Source organism: Sinocyclocheilus rhinocerous, unplaced genomic scaffold (assembly GCF_001515625.1).
Source record: "Sinocyclocheilus rhinocerous isolate Xijiao unplaced genomic scaffold, SAMN03320098_v1.1 scaffold196, whole genome shotgun sequence".
NCBI classification, from domain to species: Eukaryota; Metazoa; Chordata; class Actinopteri; order Cypriniformes; family Cyprinidae; genus Sinocyclocheilus; species Sinocyclocheilus rhinocerous.
The window spans coordinates 1,201,197-1,219,713 of record NW_015633546.1 but is presented as its reverse complement, the minus strand read 5'-3'; the positions used below and the strand labels follow the sequence as shown (position 1 = coordinate 1,219,713).

Sequence of the window (18,517 nt, the reverse complement as noted above, 5' to 3'; positions counted from 1 at the left end):
TATGAGTGACTGCAGGAAAGGAAGGTGCTGTTGACATTTAAGCAGACAGGCCAGGCAGCAGTCTGCACATACACACACACACACACTACTGAACTCTTCACTCCACAGTGTAAATACAAGCGCCCTCATATCCCCCTCTATAGAGTTTATGGGAAAGACAGCGCCAGTAGAGAAGTGTCCAAACAACATGAGTTATCGCCCTGCGGACACTCAGAGCGCGAGGAGAGAAGACGCTAAGCAAACACGGCCAAAAATAAAAGACAAACAGGAATAAATCTAACACTGTGAACCTTCAAGGAAGGAGAAAGGAGAAGGAACGAGTGATTTATTGGTGTATTGGTATAGAATTTACAGAGAGAGCAAAGTGAGATCGTTTTGCACGTTTCCCCCGTTTAACCCTGACTGCTGACAGCGATCCTCCATGTCCTGTACACCTACAAACAAAAGAGATCAGGACCCGCTCTCACGTCACCGGAGCCATGCCAGACGCAGATAACACCGACGTCAACCCGAGTGTGTGTGTGAGCGCTTTAAGTGCAGTAATGGAAGCTGAGGAGGAACGGTGTTATGTGGTGCAGCTTGGCAGGCCTGAGGTTGTACAGTGTCAAAGTGATGTAATAATAGTTACCAAGCTATGAAAGAAGTCTGCGTCTCATTTTCTACATCGAGCTAAAGGAAGAGAGAGACATGGAGGGTTCGCTTTGGGTGTATGTGAGCGATATATGAGTGTTGAGAGAGCAAGGGAAAAGAGGAAAGAGAGAAAGAAGAAGAAAAAAAGGAGTGAGCCAAAATCTCAAGATTTGACGTGGGCGTTTTTCTGACAGCTATAATTCTCCAGCCTACAGAATTTCATCAACACGAGTTGTGTTAAAGCTCAGCCCGAGGGCCTCAGCCCTTTCAAGTCCCCCGCACTGACAGGTAGATTTATTAGTCCTGAAATTTGTACGGATCACACGTCACTCATGGCAAACTGTCAGAGTGTCAGAGCAACGCGTCCCTCCGGGGCCCGGCGCCATCACGCTCTGCTTTAGCAGCGACACACACACACACACACACACATGCAGGCCAAAGCACTGCCCTCAAAGACTCTGTTCAACTTAGCACTTCATGTTCACGTCTAAATACACTGTTTATTTAATGGCTACGTACTGTGTGATTTTTCTTACAAAGTTTGGGATCAACTGCAGTCATTTCTGATTGCTTCCAGTCTGTTTGCGCTTAGTGTAAATGTTTTGATCCTAATGGTAAATTAGACGTAATTATAAATACTCCTGTGAAATTTGTGGTCTGCGAGCAACAGAGGAGGATTATTAGGTACGGGGTGATGAGCGAAGAAGGAAGAGAGGTGATGGAAACGAGAGGAAAGTGCCTGTGAACTGCAGGATGTGCAGCGTAGCCAGGAAATTTACTCTGGACCTCAGTATGACAGGTCACACATTAGAGCCGAAAGAGCCTGACTTAACATAAAATGAGTAAGGGGGAGAGAATGAGAGAGTGAGATATAGAGATTGGCATGTTCTTTTGGCTGCTGCGTAAAACTTCCTTCACCCGAGCATCTGGTTGCTATATTTCAGAGTTAATTAGTCATATTGGGGTTGTCTGAAGATAAATTTATCATCGAGAAAAAACACAAGCAATTTGAAAAATGAAAGGAAGTGCGGTGACACACGGCTGACGTTAAAATAAATCATTTCAGTGTGATTAAAAACTTACAGCGCTGATGATAAAGTGAGTGAGAGAGAGCGAGACATGATGGGATTTATGGTCCCTCCATCTCAAGTAAAGCCCCATCTGTATTTCTTAATTATTGGTTCTGCTTTCTCTCTCCTTTTGGCTCTTTTTCTCTCCTCTCTTTTTCTGCCTTTTCCTACGTATCCGTTTGCGTTGATTTACAGTGTCGTCCTTTGCATGTTGACATGGCCCATTCACGTACAAATGGCTTTCAGTGACTCTATTGCATGTTCTAGATTTAGCGGCCGATTGGGAACGACAGTTGGTCATTATGGTGGCATTACTGTAAGAATAAAACATTGGTCCTTTTCGGTCATTTCTGTTTTAGCTGTGTTTGTCGTTCAAAGGCTGATGACAAACCAAATGCGATGTTAATTTGTGTCTCAAGGGGCCTGTGAGATGAACAGAGTGAGGAAAGACATAAGAAGGGAGGAGAGAATATGTCTGTCAGACTGTCTGTTAAGGGAAGAGGCATAATTACGCTCTCAGCAGTGAAGCAAACACACACTCACACACTCTCTGACAGTTTCATTAAAATCTGTCTTCAGCCCTCTTCTCTAGGAAACTAAGGGCTGAGAACCTGAGAGAGAGTAGAAAATGAAAGAAGCAAAAGTAGAGACCAAAAAAAGAGAGAAAGTTTTAATCGCTCTTTCTGTTCACACATGAAACTACTTTACATGCTTTTTCATTATCGAGACAACACCAAATACCTGCAGATTTAAAGGGATAGTCCTACCAAAAAATTCTGTGCATACAGTGGAAGTGTTTGTTCACCAGCATTCTTCAAAATACCTTCTTTTGTGTTCCACTGAAGAAAGAAACTCATACAGGTTTGAAATGACATAAGGGTGAGTAAATGATGACAGATTTTTCATTTTTGGGAGAACTATCCCTTTAATGTAACATAAAGATCAGTACTTCAGTAAATACTGAAAGTCAGTTCCTATATACACCTAAATTTTTGAGAAAAATGGTGATTGAACACATCTTTTGAGAAAACATGCCCCAGTAGGCCTTGGCCCATGTCACAATATCGGTTTTTATTTTATTTTTTTATTCTATAATATATTAATATATATAGCCTATACAAATTGCAATAAGAATGATTATGGGAATGGGTATGTTCGTGTGTCAAATTAAGAAGTTTTAATTTTAATATAGTCCTACTTTGTGACAACTTGCACGTGTCTCTTCTATGTACGAAGTAAGCTGTATTTTTTTTTAAACTGTTGTAAGTCTTTCTAACCTTTTAATTCTTTCTAAAATTGAAAGGAAGTGTATATCTAGTAGTGTTTCTGAGCCTTGATATTCAGTACGGTTGTATAAATAGTTGACATCCACTGGGTAGCTTTTAAATTTGAGTAAAACAAACTCTCTCACTGACTCTGATCTGCAGCAGTGACTTCTTATGGAAAATATTATGCCATTAGTGCCAAAATCTGGTTATAGTGGCAAAGGCCATCGTATCAAAGGAATTCTCGTCTTTTGCTTTCATCACGTTCCCCATAAACTTGCAGTGATAGTCTTGATAAGCAAGTGTATTGAGTTTCTGTGGTTGTGTTGTCAAGCTGCCACGATGAAATGCCCCATGGGTAAAGAGTGTGTGTTTGATATGATCGTGTTTGACATCGCAGTGTGACACTCCGCACATTAGTTTGACAAAGCCAGACACTTTAGCTATTCTGTGACACTTTAGTGTGTATGTTTACTGTCTATTTCTCTAGGAGACTGTTTGAGGGTTCAGAATGAATGTAAGTGTTTTTATGAAGCAGACCATTAATAATAGGATAATACGAACAGATAAGAGAAAACTGTCTCGTAAACAGAACTGTTGTCTCGACTGGCATCAGAGCAATTATATTAGATTGATGCTGCAGGGATTGTAGCTAATTTATAGTGTTACAGTGAGAGTGGGTGTGTGTGATAGAGAACGCGCTATTCTTCACAGAGAAACCAGCTTTTTGAGGTCAAGCCTTTACATATTTCATACACATTCAAACACACATACTTCTCCACAAAGCGGTTTGGTCAGGTTTCGCTTTTCTGGAGACATTTTTGAAATATTGTCCCTACAACCATAGCAAAACCTGCCCACACACAGATTTTTGAATTGTGTATATATCAGAAGCATATTAATGCATATTCAACTTGTGTGAAACACACCGGTACTTGGAGGTTAGCTAATCAAAACAGAGATCATTTCTATATAACCGTCTCTACAGAAGCAAAAACAGCCTGTGTAACTTTAATAGTCAGAGAGAGGACAGAAAATGGTTATATAAAACACTTTTTCCCATTTTATTCAGTTAGCATGCACTTAGCATCCAAAGTGACTAACAGATGAGGGAAAAATACAAGTAGTTTATTATACAGAAGCCAACCGTATTAGCAGCACTAATACAAGAGTAAACCAGAAGTTTTGCTGCCACAGGAAAACTGAATTACATTATTTGTAGACTTCAGGTAGAAATGAAAATGCGGCAACAATGTGGAGTATCTTAGCGAAACAGCTAATGCTAATGTCAACCAGTGAGGATTAGACTGAACTCTCAGCCTCATGAAAAACAGCTAATACACACAAACAGTTACAGATGACTCTGTGTGGTTGTCTGATTGATTTTCTTTTAAGTCATCAGAATGGAATAACTCTTATTGTTAGACAACCTTTAGAGTAGACAAACTTAAGACTCCATTCTTCTCTCTGAGGGAATCCAGCTTGAAATATTAGACCTTCGCTCCTGTTTTTTTCTCTGTTCTTTTTGTCTTCTGCTCTCTCCTCCCATCTCTGCTGAAGGATAATTTACTGCACCTTCAGCTGTTGGAAAGTATTTGTAGTTGTGTATAATGGAGGTCATCTATCCTGCCTGTCAGCAGCGGGAAACACTTTTCTGACCGCAGCGGGGAGAGCTATGTGACGTTCAGATCGCTCAGATCAGGGGAACTGTTTCTGTGGCCAAATAAAGTTTGTGTGCGTGTGTGTTTTGGAGATGGGTGGGACTTTGTGGGTGTCAGAGTTTGAAAGACTGATTTTGGTAGGCAGCCTGTTTTCTGAATGAGTGCACCTCCAACTCTACATGACCTTTACACTACAAAGATTCAGTGTTACTTCTTAGGAATTAATGCTTAGTTGGTACTTGTAAGAGTGAATGTCATCCTTTTTATCGCTACATTCTGTATCATCGCATACACTACTGTTCAAAAGATTGGTGTTGGTAAGATTTTTTTTTTATGTGTTTGAAAGAAGTCTCTTATGCTCACTATGGCTGCATTTATTTGATAAAAATGCAGAAGAAACTGTTATATTATTAAAAATGTAAATAAATTGCCATTATTCCAGTCTTCAGAAATCAATCTAATATGATTCAAATGAAATTAGAATGACATTAGAAAAGCATTTCTTGTTATTATCAATGCTGAAAACAGTTGTGCTACTTAATATTTATGTGGAAATCATGATTTTAGTTTTTTTCCAGAATCTTTGATGAATGGAAATGTTCAACAATGTATAACAATGTAAAATCTTCACTGTCACTTTTGATCAATTTAACGCATCCTTGCTGAGTAAAAGTAATAAATTTGTTTCAAAAAAACAAAAAATCCCCAACTTTTGATTGGTGATGCACCTTAAATGTGGACCTTGTATTTTCAGCTCAAATTAAGTTGCATGCAATACAGTGCCATAAAAAAGACCAACTACACCATCACTCAAACTCCAAAGAACTGAATTCTGATTGATTTGATATCTGTTTTCACACTCTGTTTTCTGAGTTGAACCATTGATCATAGTCTTTAGAAACCCATCTGTTTTGATAAAATAAAATAGCCACTGTGTTTTGTGCATGGCAGAACATCCCCACACATTTCAAATTCAACACTGTCTGTTACTCATTAAAAAATGTCAGCTCGACCTTTGTCAGTATTGCTTACAAATTAATTGGATTAATTTGCATAAATTTCAATAATTAAATCTTTTTGTTGCTTGTAGTATCACTCTGTATTCCCTATACAGCATGCAGGGGAAATTAAGTACATGAAACAGATCATGTGTTTTGTGTTGCATGCAGTGTATAATGCGAGTCTGTATATTTTGAGCAACTACATTTGGATTACTAAGATGAGACAATATTATAACATCCACTGAACCACTGTTTTCTCATCCTGCAGACCTCTTGATCTATATGCTTAAATGCTTGAAATTTGGACAATGGACACTGTAACCACACCATCTGACTGCAAAAATCATTCAAATCCAGTGCTATATAAAATATCTTTGTCTTCTAAAAGTTTTTAATGCATTAATTAAAAAAAAAACATTTAAATTGCAAGTATTCCATTATATTGTATAGATTTTTACTAGTGTCGGATTTGGGCTCTTAAAGGTGCACTAAGCGATTTATGCCAAATTATGTTGATATTTGAAAGCGCTCTCTTCTATCACTACAAGACACGCCCCTTACTGCTGATTGGCTACAAGTGTGTTTTGGGACTCGGTCCGACACTGTGGTCAAAAGCATTATGCAAAAATTGCTTAGTGCACCTTTAAAGGGGGTTTTGTATTGTTGCAGCGTCAGACCTATAAGTAAAGGAACAAAGTGTATTATTTTTCTATGTTACCTGCACCAAGATATCCCATTCATTTGTCAGCAACAGTCCACCAGAAGATGTAAAATGCATCATCAGGTGAACTTATAACAGATCCAGGTCTTTTGTGAAAACTGTAGATTGTACTTCCGCATTTTTATATCCCTGCTCACAGTTAGTCTAATCGAGCTCAGTGCATTATGGGTGTTGAAGTTTTCTTACTTTTTTTTGCCACAGCCCTTTTTCTTTGTTTTCTCTAGTTATGTAGCACTGTCTCACTGTTTCTAAGAGACCAAGTGATTAACTTTTTTCTATTTATATGATTAAAATATGATTGTTTTTGTCACTGCATAATTCACATACTTCCATCCATTTACTTTATATCATAGATGAATGACTTCACTATTATTCTAAAATGTGACCCTGGACAAAACCAGTCAGTTTTTTCGAAATTGAGATTTATACATCACCTGAAAGCTGAATAAATAAGCTTTCCATTGATATATGTTTGTTAGGATATAGGACAATATTTGGCCGAGATACAACTATATGAATATCTCTGAGGGTGCCAAAAAAATCAAAATATTGAGAAAATCGCCTTTAAAGCTGACCAAATGAAGTTCTTTGCAAAGCATATTACTAATCAAAAATTAAGTTTTGATATATTTACAGTAGGAAATTTACAAAATATCTTCATGGAACATGATCTTTACTTAATATCCTAATGATTTTTGGCATAAAAGAAAAATCGATAATTTTGACCCATACAGTGTCTTTTTGGCTATTGCTACAAATATACCCGTGGTATACTTAAGACTGGTTTTGTGGTCCAGGGTCACAAATATGGAAAATAGTAATAATAAATTATGAGTAGGTGTGTCCAAACCAATTTCTGCATATTTATCAAATAATTTTACCTTTCATTTATCAATACTTTTCAAATTAAGTTTGAGTATTGCTATGTTCAGTATTGGAAAAAGGACACAACTTTTCATAGTATCCTACTTTTTCACTGTGTAATTTCAATTTGTGATGATGACCCATCTTGATCAGGGATACAGGAATCACTCTTGCATTCACTCGTACCACATAAGCTCCACACTACACGGTAAAGGGACGTCTGGAAATGAGTACATTTCTTTTACATTTCCTTTTTTTGGTGGAGGGAACAAAATGTCAGAGACTAACGGCTTTGAGAGATTCCAGTGCTGTGAAAAGTCAGCCCGAAGAAAGTGTGTCATTTATCATGGGAGAGAGAGTGAGTGAGAGAGAGACGGAGAGGATAAACACAACATTCACAGTGGACGACTCTTCCCATACATGGCCAGGCTCTCCAAAACACCTGTTAGTACAACATTAGTCCATCCAGCACCTGCATCCCCTCAGTCACACTGTGGAGGAGGAGACAATCTGATGTACACACTCAACAATAAACACCACACAACACCTTTTAAGGACATGTTCTTTGCTTATCTCTCTTGTTTCTAAAGTGCATAATTAACAGTAAAATTTGAAGTGAGTTTAAACAGTTTCTCCTAGTTCAAGTCTATTTGAGATGCCTTTTCAAAGAGAGAAAAAAATGTAGGGCAGGATTTCATTCCATTGGGAATGGATTGGATTCCTTGGATTGTGAAAAGTGAGCATTCCCTGTTATAATGGAGTCTTTGTTTTATTTTTGAATATATATATATATATATATATATAGCTTATATTTCATTACAAGTCTGTTTTCAGCTCTGTCAGCCATTCTGCTTTTCTGCATGGGTAAAATTTGGATCATACACGGCCCCCTGCCCCCTCTCAGTAAGGCCGGTGTAGGGGGTAGGATTAACAAGTGATTAATTGATGTCATGGCTGTGGATAGACAGTAAAAAGCACTGGGGTCCTGGAGGCTGTGTCAGTGTGACTCATTAATGGCCTTGCTGGCCTGGCCTGAGCTCTGTATTACATTAGAGCTGGTGAGTGAGTGAGGGAGAGAGAATGACAAAACTAATTACAGTGATGTAGTGGCTTTGTTACACATTGCACATTGCCACCGAGTGTTGCAACCGCACACACATGAACCCCCCCCACACACAAAAAAAATGCGAGTGTATTTATATTCACATAAACCAGACTTTTGAAAACGGCACACTTCAGCTCCCTCGCACATGTGCTGCTCGTAATGCAGATGGATTGGTTATGCAGTCACAGCCTGTGATGACACTGGTGTTATATCTTTCTTTTGGGTCCAGATGTTCGATCTGTCTTAGGGTACAGCAGGATCTTTGCACTCAGACATGGCCTATTCATTAGGCAACAATCAGACAGTAGGATCTGGAACAAAGAATAAGAATAAGAAAATGCATCAGTGATGGGTAAGAATTTTTCCAAATTGGTCTCATCTGCTGGAGTGTGATTCTGGATCACTGACTTCAAGTAATGATTCACACTAAGTTTACTACATTAGTAAACACTTTGCTTTGACTCATCAAGAACCAGAGGCTTAACAGAACTACAAACAACACAAAAGTATATATTATTAACAATCTGATATTTAATTACTCATATGTTTGACAGTTTTTTTGCACTAAAAATTGTTCACAGTTCCAAAGTTATGTCTCTGAAAAGTTAGCTAAATGGATTGTTTGGTATTGGAGCAATTAAATAATAATCAGTATTTTTGCCCAAGTTATAGTTCACCCAAAAATAAAATTTCTGTCATCATTTACTCACCTTCAAGTTATTCCAAACCTTTATGAGTTTGTTTTTTCGGTTGAACATAAACTGAGACATTTTGGAAAATGTGGGTAACCAAACTGGTCTTCATTGACTTCCATAGTATGGAAAAAAATACTATGTAAGTCACTGGGGAACAAAAACAGTTTGGTCACTCAAATTCTTCAAAATATCTTCTTTTGTGTTCAGAAATTGATACAGGTTTGGAACATTTTGATATTGAGTAAATGATGACTAAGTATTCATTTTTGGGTGAGCTATCCCTTTAAAGTCAAGATGAAACAGAAGTAGCAACAGATCTCTTTTGTTTTGTGCACTGTACATCTGAGTGAAACTGAGTATGAAAAAGAAAAACAATGTAAGGTGGAAACTTCTATCCATCGGTTGTTGATTGAATGGAGACAGATCAGACTATGAGCTTGCATGGTTTAAGCGGACTAAATAATTGGAGAAGTCTGGCAAACATCACCTGAGAGAAGTCTATCATTGCATGGATGAATTGTTCACAATAAAATCAATTTAAAAAACAGATAGGGTGACTTTCCATTTCATGCTTACTTTAGTTATTTATTCTAAACCCCTAACCTAAGCATTCGGTATGTATAACTTGGATGTAAACAAAACATTATAGAGATATCTGGGTGAGCTCTTTTAACTTGGCCTGGTAAGCAATCATTGGCAGCATCCTAGCAATCACAGAGTAATGCCTTTCCATGCACTTACAATAAGTGCAGACTGCATAGCAACGTCCTGTTGACTTACTAAAACACACTAGAACTGTGCACATGCAAGCAGCACTCATGTTTGAATATTTTTTATGTATAAAAATTGGGCTTGGATTAAATAGACATTTAGATAAACAAATATTGTTTGAAACTAATTACACACTAAAACAATAGATGAATGAAGGACAAAAACAGACATCCTATGCTGAAGGGAGTTTGGCTCTGTTTCTGACCCATAGTAAAACTCCAACCGAGTACGGGGGGATTCTGTCACTGTTTCTAATGTGTCATGACATTGATTACAGGCCCCAGATGCGGCCTACTATGACTACAGCTACAGCCCGCAGAGAGACGCTGTGAAAGAGTGCTAGGATGTAGAGGTCAGCGTGTAGAGAGGGTCAAGAGGCAGACCTGGAGCAGTAGGTTAATCACAATGCTCATAGGAAAAAGCCAGCGTCACCAATAGCATTTAGCCTTTATGTCTCTGCTAACATTACCCCTCTGTGGTTGCTCATAGACACAGTGTCACCTCTGACATTGTGAGGAATTTTTTCCATCTCATCCTCCTGGTGTTTGTGAGGCTGGAACAGCTGTGGACTTCAAGTCAAGCATTGTTCTTCATTAGGTTAATAACACTGCCTCAAGAACTGGGTCATCAACAATGATCACTTATGGTGTCACTCATTCCCTGTTATTTCTCTCTAATTAAAATATGTAAAAATGATAACAACTGGGGAATCAGTTTATGTTTTAGTATTGTTTTCAATCATTCTTAGAACTGGCTTGAAATTAGAAATGGCAAACATTCATACAATGTTATAAGATATGAGTGAGATGTTTTTATGGGTAATTGGTCTTCTCTGACATGTTGGAAAGTGCCATGTTATATCATGTTATATCAATAAGAAATTATTATTATTACTATTTGGGGTGGGTGATATACCAGTAGACATGATTAACCAGTAAAAATTTGTCAACTGATAAGAGATTTTGGACTATCATCTGTATCGCGGTTACACGCTCACGTGACATTGCTGTGCTTCGTAGTCACGAAAACTTATCATTTGTGCACATTTTTAAGCATTGCGATTTAAAAACAAGTAATTGAAGAAGGTGCTCATAGGGCGCGGGAGTATTGAGTTATTTTTGCTGCTTTATAGGCCTTTAATGGTTAAATACACTTGTATGTGTCAAAATTCCCGTCTTTGCAAGTATCCTCGTAAACACAGTAATTTAGGTCTTAAGTGAAAGCAAACAGCTGAGAAATAAAACATGTAACAGTATGTTGGATCCGGGCAGCTCTCAGTCTAACTGCTGTCTGTCATTCGTGTTAATCAAACAATAAACGAGAGAAAATCTCTCACTACTCTTGACTAATTTACACAGTGAAGAATATGCAGTGTTTTTATACATTTGATTACTTTATACAATGTATGTAACATTTCTTATTTATTTGTGATAGTGTAGTTTTTTGTCCAGTTGCTTGGAATTTGTTTCTTATTCTTATTTAATCGCTGACTGTTTACTTGTCTTCAGTGAGCTTGAGTTTTATTTTTTTAATTTAGGCTAGTATTAATTTTTTTGTGATATTGACACTGGTGACTAGAATTCAAAAATTTCTATGGTATCGAAAATGTTGATATCATAAAGACCTTATTTAAAGCAAAAATAACTATTGTGATGTGATATATATATATATATATATATATATATACTGTATATATAATTACTGTGAAATAAAATTACTCATATCTTGATAAAAGATTTTGGTCATATTGCCCACCTCTACTATTAGTAGTAGTAATAATAAGAGCAACGGCAAATTCTTATTAATATAACACAACATAACATGGCACTTTCCAATCAGAATTTTTTTTTTTATAATATCAAATCCAATTTAGAGTCAGCACTACATCTGTTTTACAATATTATATTAGAACTATGCGTGCCACGTAAGAGCTGTATTCATAATATAGCCATTTCAGCCATTATCATCAGTATGCACTATTATAATCTATTGGTATTAAAGACGATATAAAAGGGAAGCAGCGCTGAATCTTTCTGTGCTATTATCTGCTCAAGACTGTTCCATGTTTCAGAGCCCTGCTAACATTTCATCCTTTTTTAAAGGCCTTTAGTGAGCATCTGAGCACATTAATACAATTAATCCCAGTGTAAGGGGACATGTGGCCACTCATGATCATTGAGCTTTGCTACATTAATAGTAAAACTAATTATTTCATGACGGTAGATGGCTAACGACCTGCAGCGCACCCAGAGGACGGGCTCATGATAAATGGTCTCATTTACCCTTATAAGGACGCAATCATTTAACACAAGGCAAGAATCTCTGCAAGCATTTAATCCTGTTTAATGGTTAGGCTGAGAGAGAAAGCGAGAAGCCGACGAGAAGAGAAAATAGATCTACATGAGAAATTGGGATTGTGTCTGTGTGTTTGTGACAGACAAAGAAAGAGGATAGTAGGAGGGGGTAAAATCACAAATGAACTTAACAGTTAATCAGAGAGGAGAAATGGTTGCTGGGTTTATGTCCTCCTAATTAGAAATAGCTCAGATCTATCCTCTTGCCGCAAGTGCCTTGTTAACGACTGTTTCACTAACGAGCTTAGCTCAGTGGCAGTTACGCAGATAAAAACCCTTCCTGATTGATCTGAGCGGCCTTCTGAAATTTGTTTCACTCCAGCGTATTGATTTAATTCTGTTGCTTGAAAAGCTCTAATTAATAATGATAATAAAAGTGTCCCAGCTCGTTAACATCAGCTGGTGTTTTTTTTCCCTCCTGCACTCATCCTTTCTTCTTTTATCTGCTCTTGCTCTCTCTCTCTCTCTCTCTCTCTCTAATCTTTAAGGTCTGCTGGTGAGATGTTTTCTCTCCTGTTGTGTCTCTCGGGTTTAATCAATGGAGAGCTGTGTGGGTGACTATGAGAGGCCCTTTGGTTCTTTGAAAATGCGTAAGTGATAGCGAATTTTAGAAAGAAAAATCAATTTAGCTGGCTCAAATATTTGATGTGTTTCTACATCAGACAAGATCTTCAGATTTCTAGTACCTGTTGAAGCAGCAGCCTCGGGACAACCACCGAGAACACAACAAGACAGAAGTGTTTTTGTCAGCGAAAAGACAGAAATGTTGAGATTTCACTTTCTTTTGTTCCAATCAAAGTAAAGTGGTGTAATTTGCCACGAAATGCATCTGATTTCATGCTTCTGTCTCTGGTGTTATTTTAATATAATTTTGATTAAAAGTTTGATTTTTTTTTATTTTCAGTTTGCAGTTTTAGTTTAAATTTTAAGTAATTTTGTTATGTCATTTGTTTAATATGTTTGTCATTTTTGTTTAATATGTCTATATAATTTTTTTACATCAGAATCAGAAAGATCATTATTGCCAAGTGTTTACACACACAAGGAATTTGTCTTGGTGACAGGAGCTTCTAGTGCAGAAAGTACAGACATAGTGCAGACATACATATAATTTAAGGTAATAAAATTAAATATAACACTAATAATAAAGAGAACAGACACCAAATAAAAAATAACTATGCGGTAATTGAAATATAGAGGAAAAAAACATCAAGTTAAACTAAATGAAAATAATTAGTTCCTCAGCAACTTGCTTAAAATATAATAAGTTTACATTTATATGTATTTATATATTTAAGTTAATGTTTGTTTGACTTCAAGTAACAAAAACGCTTTACAATGGTTTTAGTTTTACTTTTGTTTTAGTTGACTACAATAACCTTGTCTCCCTGTATTTTTACTTCTCACTTCTCAAACGGCTCTCTTCTTCCATACCTGTGCCCTCCCTCTTTTCCTTCTCGGCCCAGCGGGGGGGCGGGAGCAGGGGCTGCGTGGAGGCGTTGGGGGCTACTGATGAAGATGAAGCTGTCTGGCTGTGTCACAAGGGGCTGTTCCACCACATTCTGACTGAGGGAAGAGATGGAGAGCGAATGAAAGAGTGAGAAAGAGTGCCTAATCCATCACAGGAAGGGAGGACTGACACAACAAAAGACAGAGTGCGGAGCAAGGCTTTTTGGCGGCTAGGGCCGAGGCAACTTCGACAATATTTTTTGGCGCCTGTCAGGCTGTCTAATAAAGCAGAGCTGGAATATGAACTATCTCTCACTGCTGTAATACGCCTCATAAATCAGATTTAATTACGCGGTGTGGGGACAGGCAGTGGGAGCCCTGGCTGGATTTATGGGGCCTTGACTTGGCATCTTAACAACTTTGGGCTTTTAATATCATTACACTGTCATCTATTTTGCCTCCTGCCACAGAGCACGCCCAAACTCCCTGTGTAACAGCACATTTTTTTTCTCACAGAGCCATCTTTTTTCTTCGCTCTCTCTTTTTTCACCCTGAGAAAAGTGTGTTGACACCACGTAGAAGCAGCCGTTATGCCAGGCGCACATGCCTACAGGTCAGCACATTTCCACCCGGAATCTGTCCGTCCATCCGCTCAAGATTTCACTCATCTTTTCCTCTTTCCTTCCTCATGCTTTTTGCGTCATTGTCCTCCTTTCGGCACCAACTCCTTTCCTTCGCTGACCTCTGTTTCCTCCCTTTGCTTAATCTCCTTCGAGCCTTTCTCACCAGGCCGTTTGTCTTGCCCATTCTTCCTCGTCTGCGGCGCGAGCCTTTTGACAGGACAATAAGAGAAGCAGAAGACAAAGAGGAAGGAGAAGAAGAAAGGGGGCATAAAAAATGAGCGCGGAGTGAAAGCAGAACCCTCTGCTATCCTCTTCCTTGTCTTACTAATGGCCCCTAGAGCGGCGTTCCACATAGCGCACAGACGCTCGTGACGTTAGCCATCTTGTTAATGCTAGCCTCTAAATGCCTGCGCGAGCTCGGTGACAGTGACATATTAGTTTTGCAGCCCTGCGTAATCTGATATTTCAAAGCATGCTGCTGCACTAAAGATTTGATTAATGCTGTTCCATTTGGGCTCAGTAATTGGCCGAGACTAGAGCAGAGAGAGAGGGAGAAAGCGAGTTAACCGGTGAGAGAGAGCCGTATAGAGAGAGTGTTAATGAGAGAGAGTGTTAATTAAGCTTCTGGCATCATAGGGACAGTTACTGATGACTCCCTATAACAAACTGCCATTGCTAATATGCGCTCGCGCACACGTGCGTGCACATGGTGTTGGTAAAAGCTGTGAGTTTAACCTCATCCCGGCTCATGGGTGGGGAACTGGCTGCTTCAGGACAGCAGGCCTCTATATTTTAGGCCTGCAGACCCTGGTTTATTTTAAGGTACAAAATGCAGTAATTACAGCAACAGTTTCAAGAAACTAGGTGAGTTACACTGAATCCATGCAGCTGGACCCAGTGTTTGCGCTCGTACTTAAATGGAGTGACTTTAAATAAGGTGCTATCATGAACTAAGTCGTTATTAGGCATCGAGACCGCGTGTTGTGGGAAATGACTGAAATATCAGATTTATCTGTGGCTCATTAAACCTGTTCAGTGCCCTATAAACTGCATGAGTGATTCAAACCCACGCCAGGGGCCTGGCTATTTTCAGTCTGTGCTTCACCAAGCCAAACCGCTCACTCCATCAGAGCAAACACTCTGACCAATCAGAGCCGAGGTCATTGTTTATGCATGTGTGGAAGTATTTACACAGACCAATGGTGTAGTAAAGCTCAAACTGATGGAGAGACACTTAAAATGCCATTAGTCACCTTGTGTTGTTAACAAATCGTGGAATTGAGCAAAACAGACTTAATACCATTTGCTTTATAACATCAGCGAGCAGTGCATGCACAAATATAGCTGTTGTATGAAGGCCCTTAAGGTCTATCTAAACATCGTTCATGGTGTCGGGGCTGTAGTTTTGTCTGGGTTATGTAAATCAGCTGTGTTGCATTTACACAGAAGCAGACAGCACCTTTCAATGTAAGCAGCAATTGTTTCATACACGGGACATGTTGGTGACAGATGCTTGGATTGTGATCTGGAGTGGTGAAACTTTACAGCAAAGGTTATGTCGACATTAATCATCACGACTGTTAACATGAACTAACAATGAACAAGACTTTTACAGCAATTATTAATCTCGGTCAAGGCTATTTTGTACATATGCAGATATGTTTCATACATTACAAATTATACATCTGGTGATGCATTCATGTGAACTGATAATTTGGGATGCACTTATTATTAATGTTATGGTTGATACTAATAAGCCGATCATTATGTTCATGTTAAGGCCAATGTATTTTGTCAAATAAAACACTAAAACACTTAAAAAAAAAATTTTTTTTAATTTGAGATTTAAAAAAATGTAAATAAAAAATCTCTAACCGATATATAGTGGATACAAAGTAAAATATTAAATTAGCCAAGATTTATAAATGCTGTTAAAAATTTATAATTGTTAGTTCCTGATACCGAATACTTCATCAAATGTATTGTAAGTGTTACCAATGGAGTAAGCAAGTGTCATATATTGAACTTTTATTGACATCGATACTACGAAATAAAAACAAATTGATAGCCGAGAGCTGTGTAGTATGATTACGATGTGTGTGTCTCTGCATGTAGGAAGGAGAGACGTTACGAGAGGGAGTGTCTGTATTGGTATTTATGGCCACATTATTCTGTCATGATGTGTGTACACAAGCAGTGTTTATTGTTTGGTCGTATTGTGCGGGAAGGTAGAGAGAGCCGTATTTCTTCCTCTCGGTCCGACAAGCATCCTCTTTGTGTCCCCCCTCCTGAAGATGAATTACAGAAAACAGAGGGGAACGGCATCTGTGGCTCTTCAGGGCTGTCTGAAGGAACAGGGGGAGGAGAGAGACGAGAGGAGAGATGGATGTGGCACGGAGGAGGCCGGGAGGGGAGGTGCAGTTGGTGCTGAATTGAATGTGCCCCGACCTCACTATAACCTCACCACCTCTCTCTGACCCTCACACACAAGACCTGCAGGAGAAAGGAGGGGAGGTCAAAAAGTTAGTCACTGACTTATGAAAGAAGGGGAGAAGAGAAGAAAAGAGATCCCCCTTTCAGAAACATCTGGTGCAGGGTCTTTCAGGCCGGCCGGGATGAATAGAAACGGGCCGCCCTCTCCTCAGAGCTACTAGAGTAATTAGGCCTGGTGCAAAGGTTCTGGGCATGCTGTTCATCTAAAGAGCCTGCTCAAGTTTTATATACACCTTGAGTAAGCGCTTTACGTTTGTCAAACCGACAGGGTTTGGGAGGAATTACTCTTCATTTGAGAGCCATAATGAGGTTGAACTATTAAAGTCAATATACTTTTTTTAAAGCACTTTTTTTGGTCTCATTGCAAATGAGGAAATTGGTGGATGTTTCAGTGTTTGTCTTAGTAATGTTATTCAAATGTGCTTCTTATTGGACAATGAGCATGTAGCTATTGAGGGAATGTTTAAGCAGACTCACATTAAATCTGGCTCCAACTACCGTTCAAATTTTTTAGGAATTAAGACTTTTTAAGTTTTTTTTTTATTTGAAGTATCTTTAGCTCACCAAGGCTGCATTTACTTGATCAAAAATACAGAAAAAACTGTTGAAATTGTGAATTATTATTACCGTTTCAAAGAACACATGATCCTTCAGAAAGCATTCTAATATGCTGATTTGGTGCTCAAGAAACATGTTGAGAACCAACATGAAACATGAAAACACAAAGTTTTTACTGCTTAATCATTTTGTGGAAACCAAAACCAGCATGATTTCAGAAGAATCATGTGACACTGAAGACTGGAGTAATGGGTGCTAAAACTTCAGGTTTACCATCACATGAATAAAGGATTTTAAAATATATTAAAATAGAAAACGGTTCTTTTAAATTGTACTGTATTTACTGTATTTGTGATCAGATAAATACAGCCTCAGTGAGTATGAGAGACTTCTGCCAAAATGACTAAGAAATCTTTTGAGCTGTAGTGTAACTCTCACTTTTCACAATCAAATAAATTCCTAATAGAACAAATTAAGTCCCGCCCCACATTTTTTCTCATTGAATGTATTGAAAATACATTGTATTGTGAAATTAAAATAACTTTCAAATGGCAGTTCACTCCGACTTGACATAGGTGTTCTGCCTGTTACAACTTGAGTTTTTTGCTTTCATTTCTATTCTTGATGATTTAATTGTTCATTATTTACTGGGCTGGGCTTTTTTAGGGTCAATGGATAGATAGATGGATGGATTGAGAATGGAAAAATGGAGAGAATGTGAGAGAGGGTGTGTATAGATGAATAGTGCTCTATGTGCAGTTAGGTGTGAGTGTGTGTGCGTGTGAGGGAACTTTCTGTAATTAAGTTTTACAATCTTTTTGGTAAATGACACATAAATCTTGCCCCTCCTCATCATGCAAAGATCGTAATCCCCTCCTCAATTTCCTGTCTCTGTGGACACTCACTTGATTTAATGGGCTTTGATGATCGCTCAGTAAAAGAGTACATGGGGTTTCCTCAGTGTGTGTGTCTCAGTCAGCACTCGTCAGTGAACAGTTGTGCTGAGCTGACATTTGTTAATGTGTTTCTATGGCAGATCATCAAATGACCATTGACATCATTAAATGGAATTGCAAATTGATAGTTTTTTTTCTTGCACAGGTGCACTGAATACTTCCTGAATACCGGGGAAGTCGTGGCCTAATGGTTAGAGAGTCGGACTCGTAACCCAAAGGTTGTGGGTTTGAGTCTCGTACCGGCATACGGTAAAATTCCGGCAACCACAGCTGCCGTTTTTTTACCGTAAATTTTACGGAA

At 38.4% G+C, this 18,517-nt stretch overlaps 1 long non-coding RNA gene across 1 annotated transcript in view; it reads left to right on the top strand.

Annotated features, from left to right (window-relative positions):
* LOC107744446 (uncharacterized) overlaps positions 1-14,058 on the top strand; it is a 65,977-nt gene extending 51,919 nt beyond the window's left edge. Inside the window, exons 3-4 of the long non-coding RNA XR_001640477.1 lie at positions 12,626-12,727; positions 13,604-14,058. This is a non-coding gene — a long non-coding RNA (uncharacterized LOC107744446). The remainder of the gene's footprint in view (positions 1-12,625; positions 12,728-13,603) is intronic.
* Positions 14,059-18,517: the final 4,459 nt, after the last annotated feature.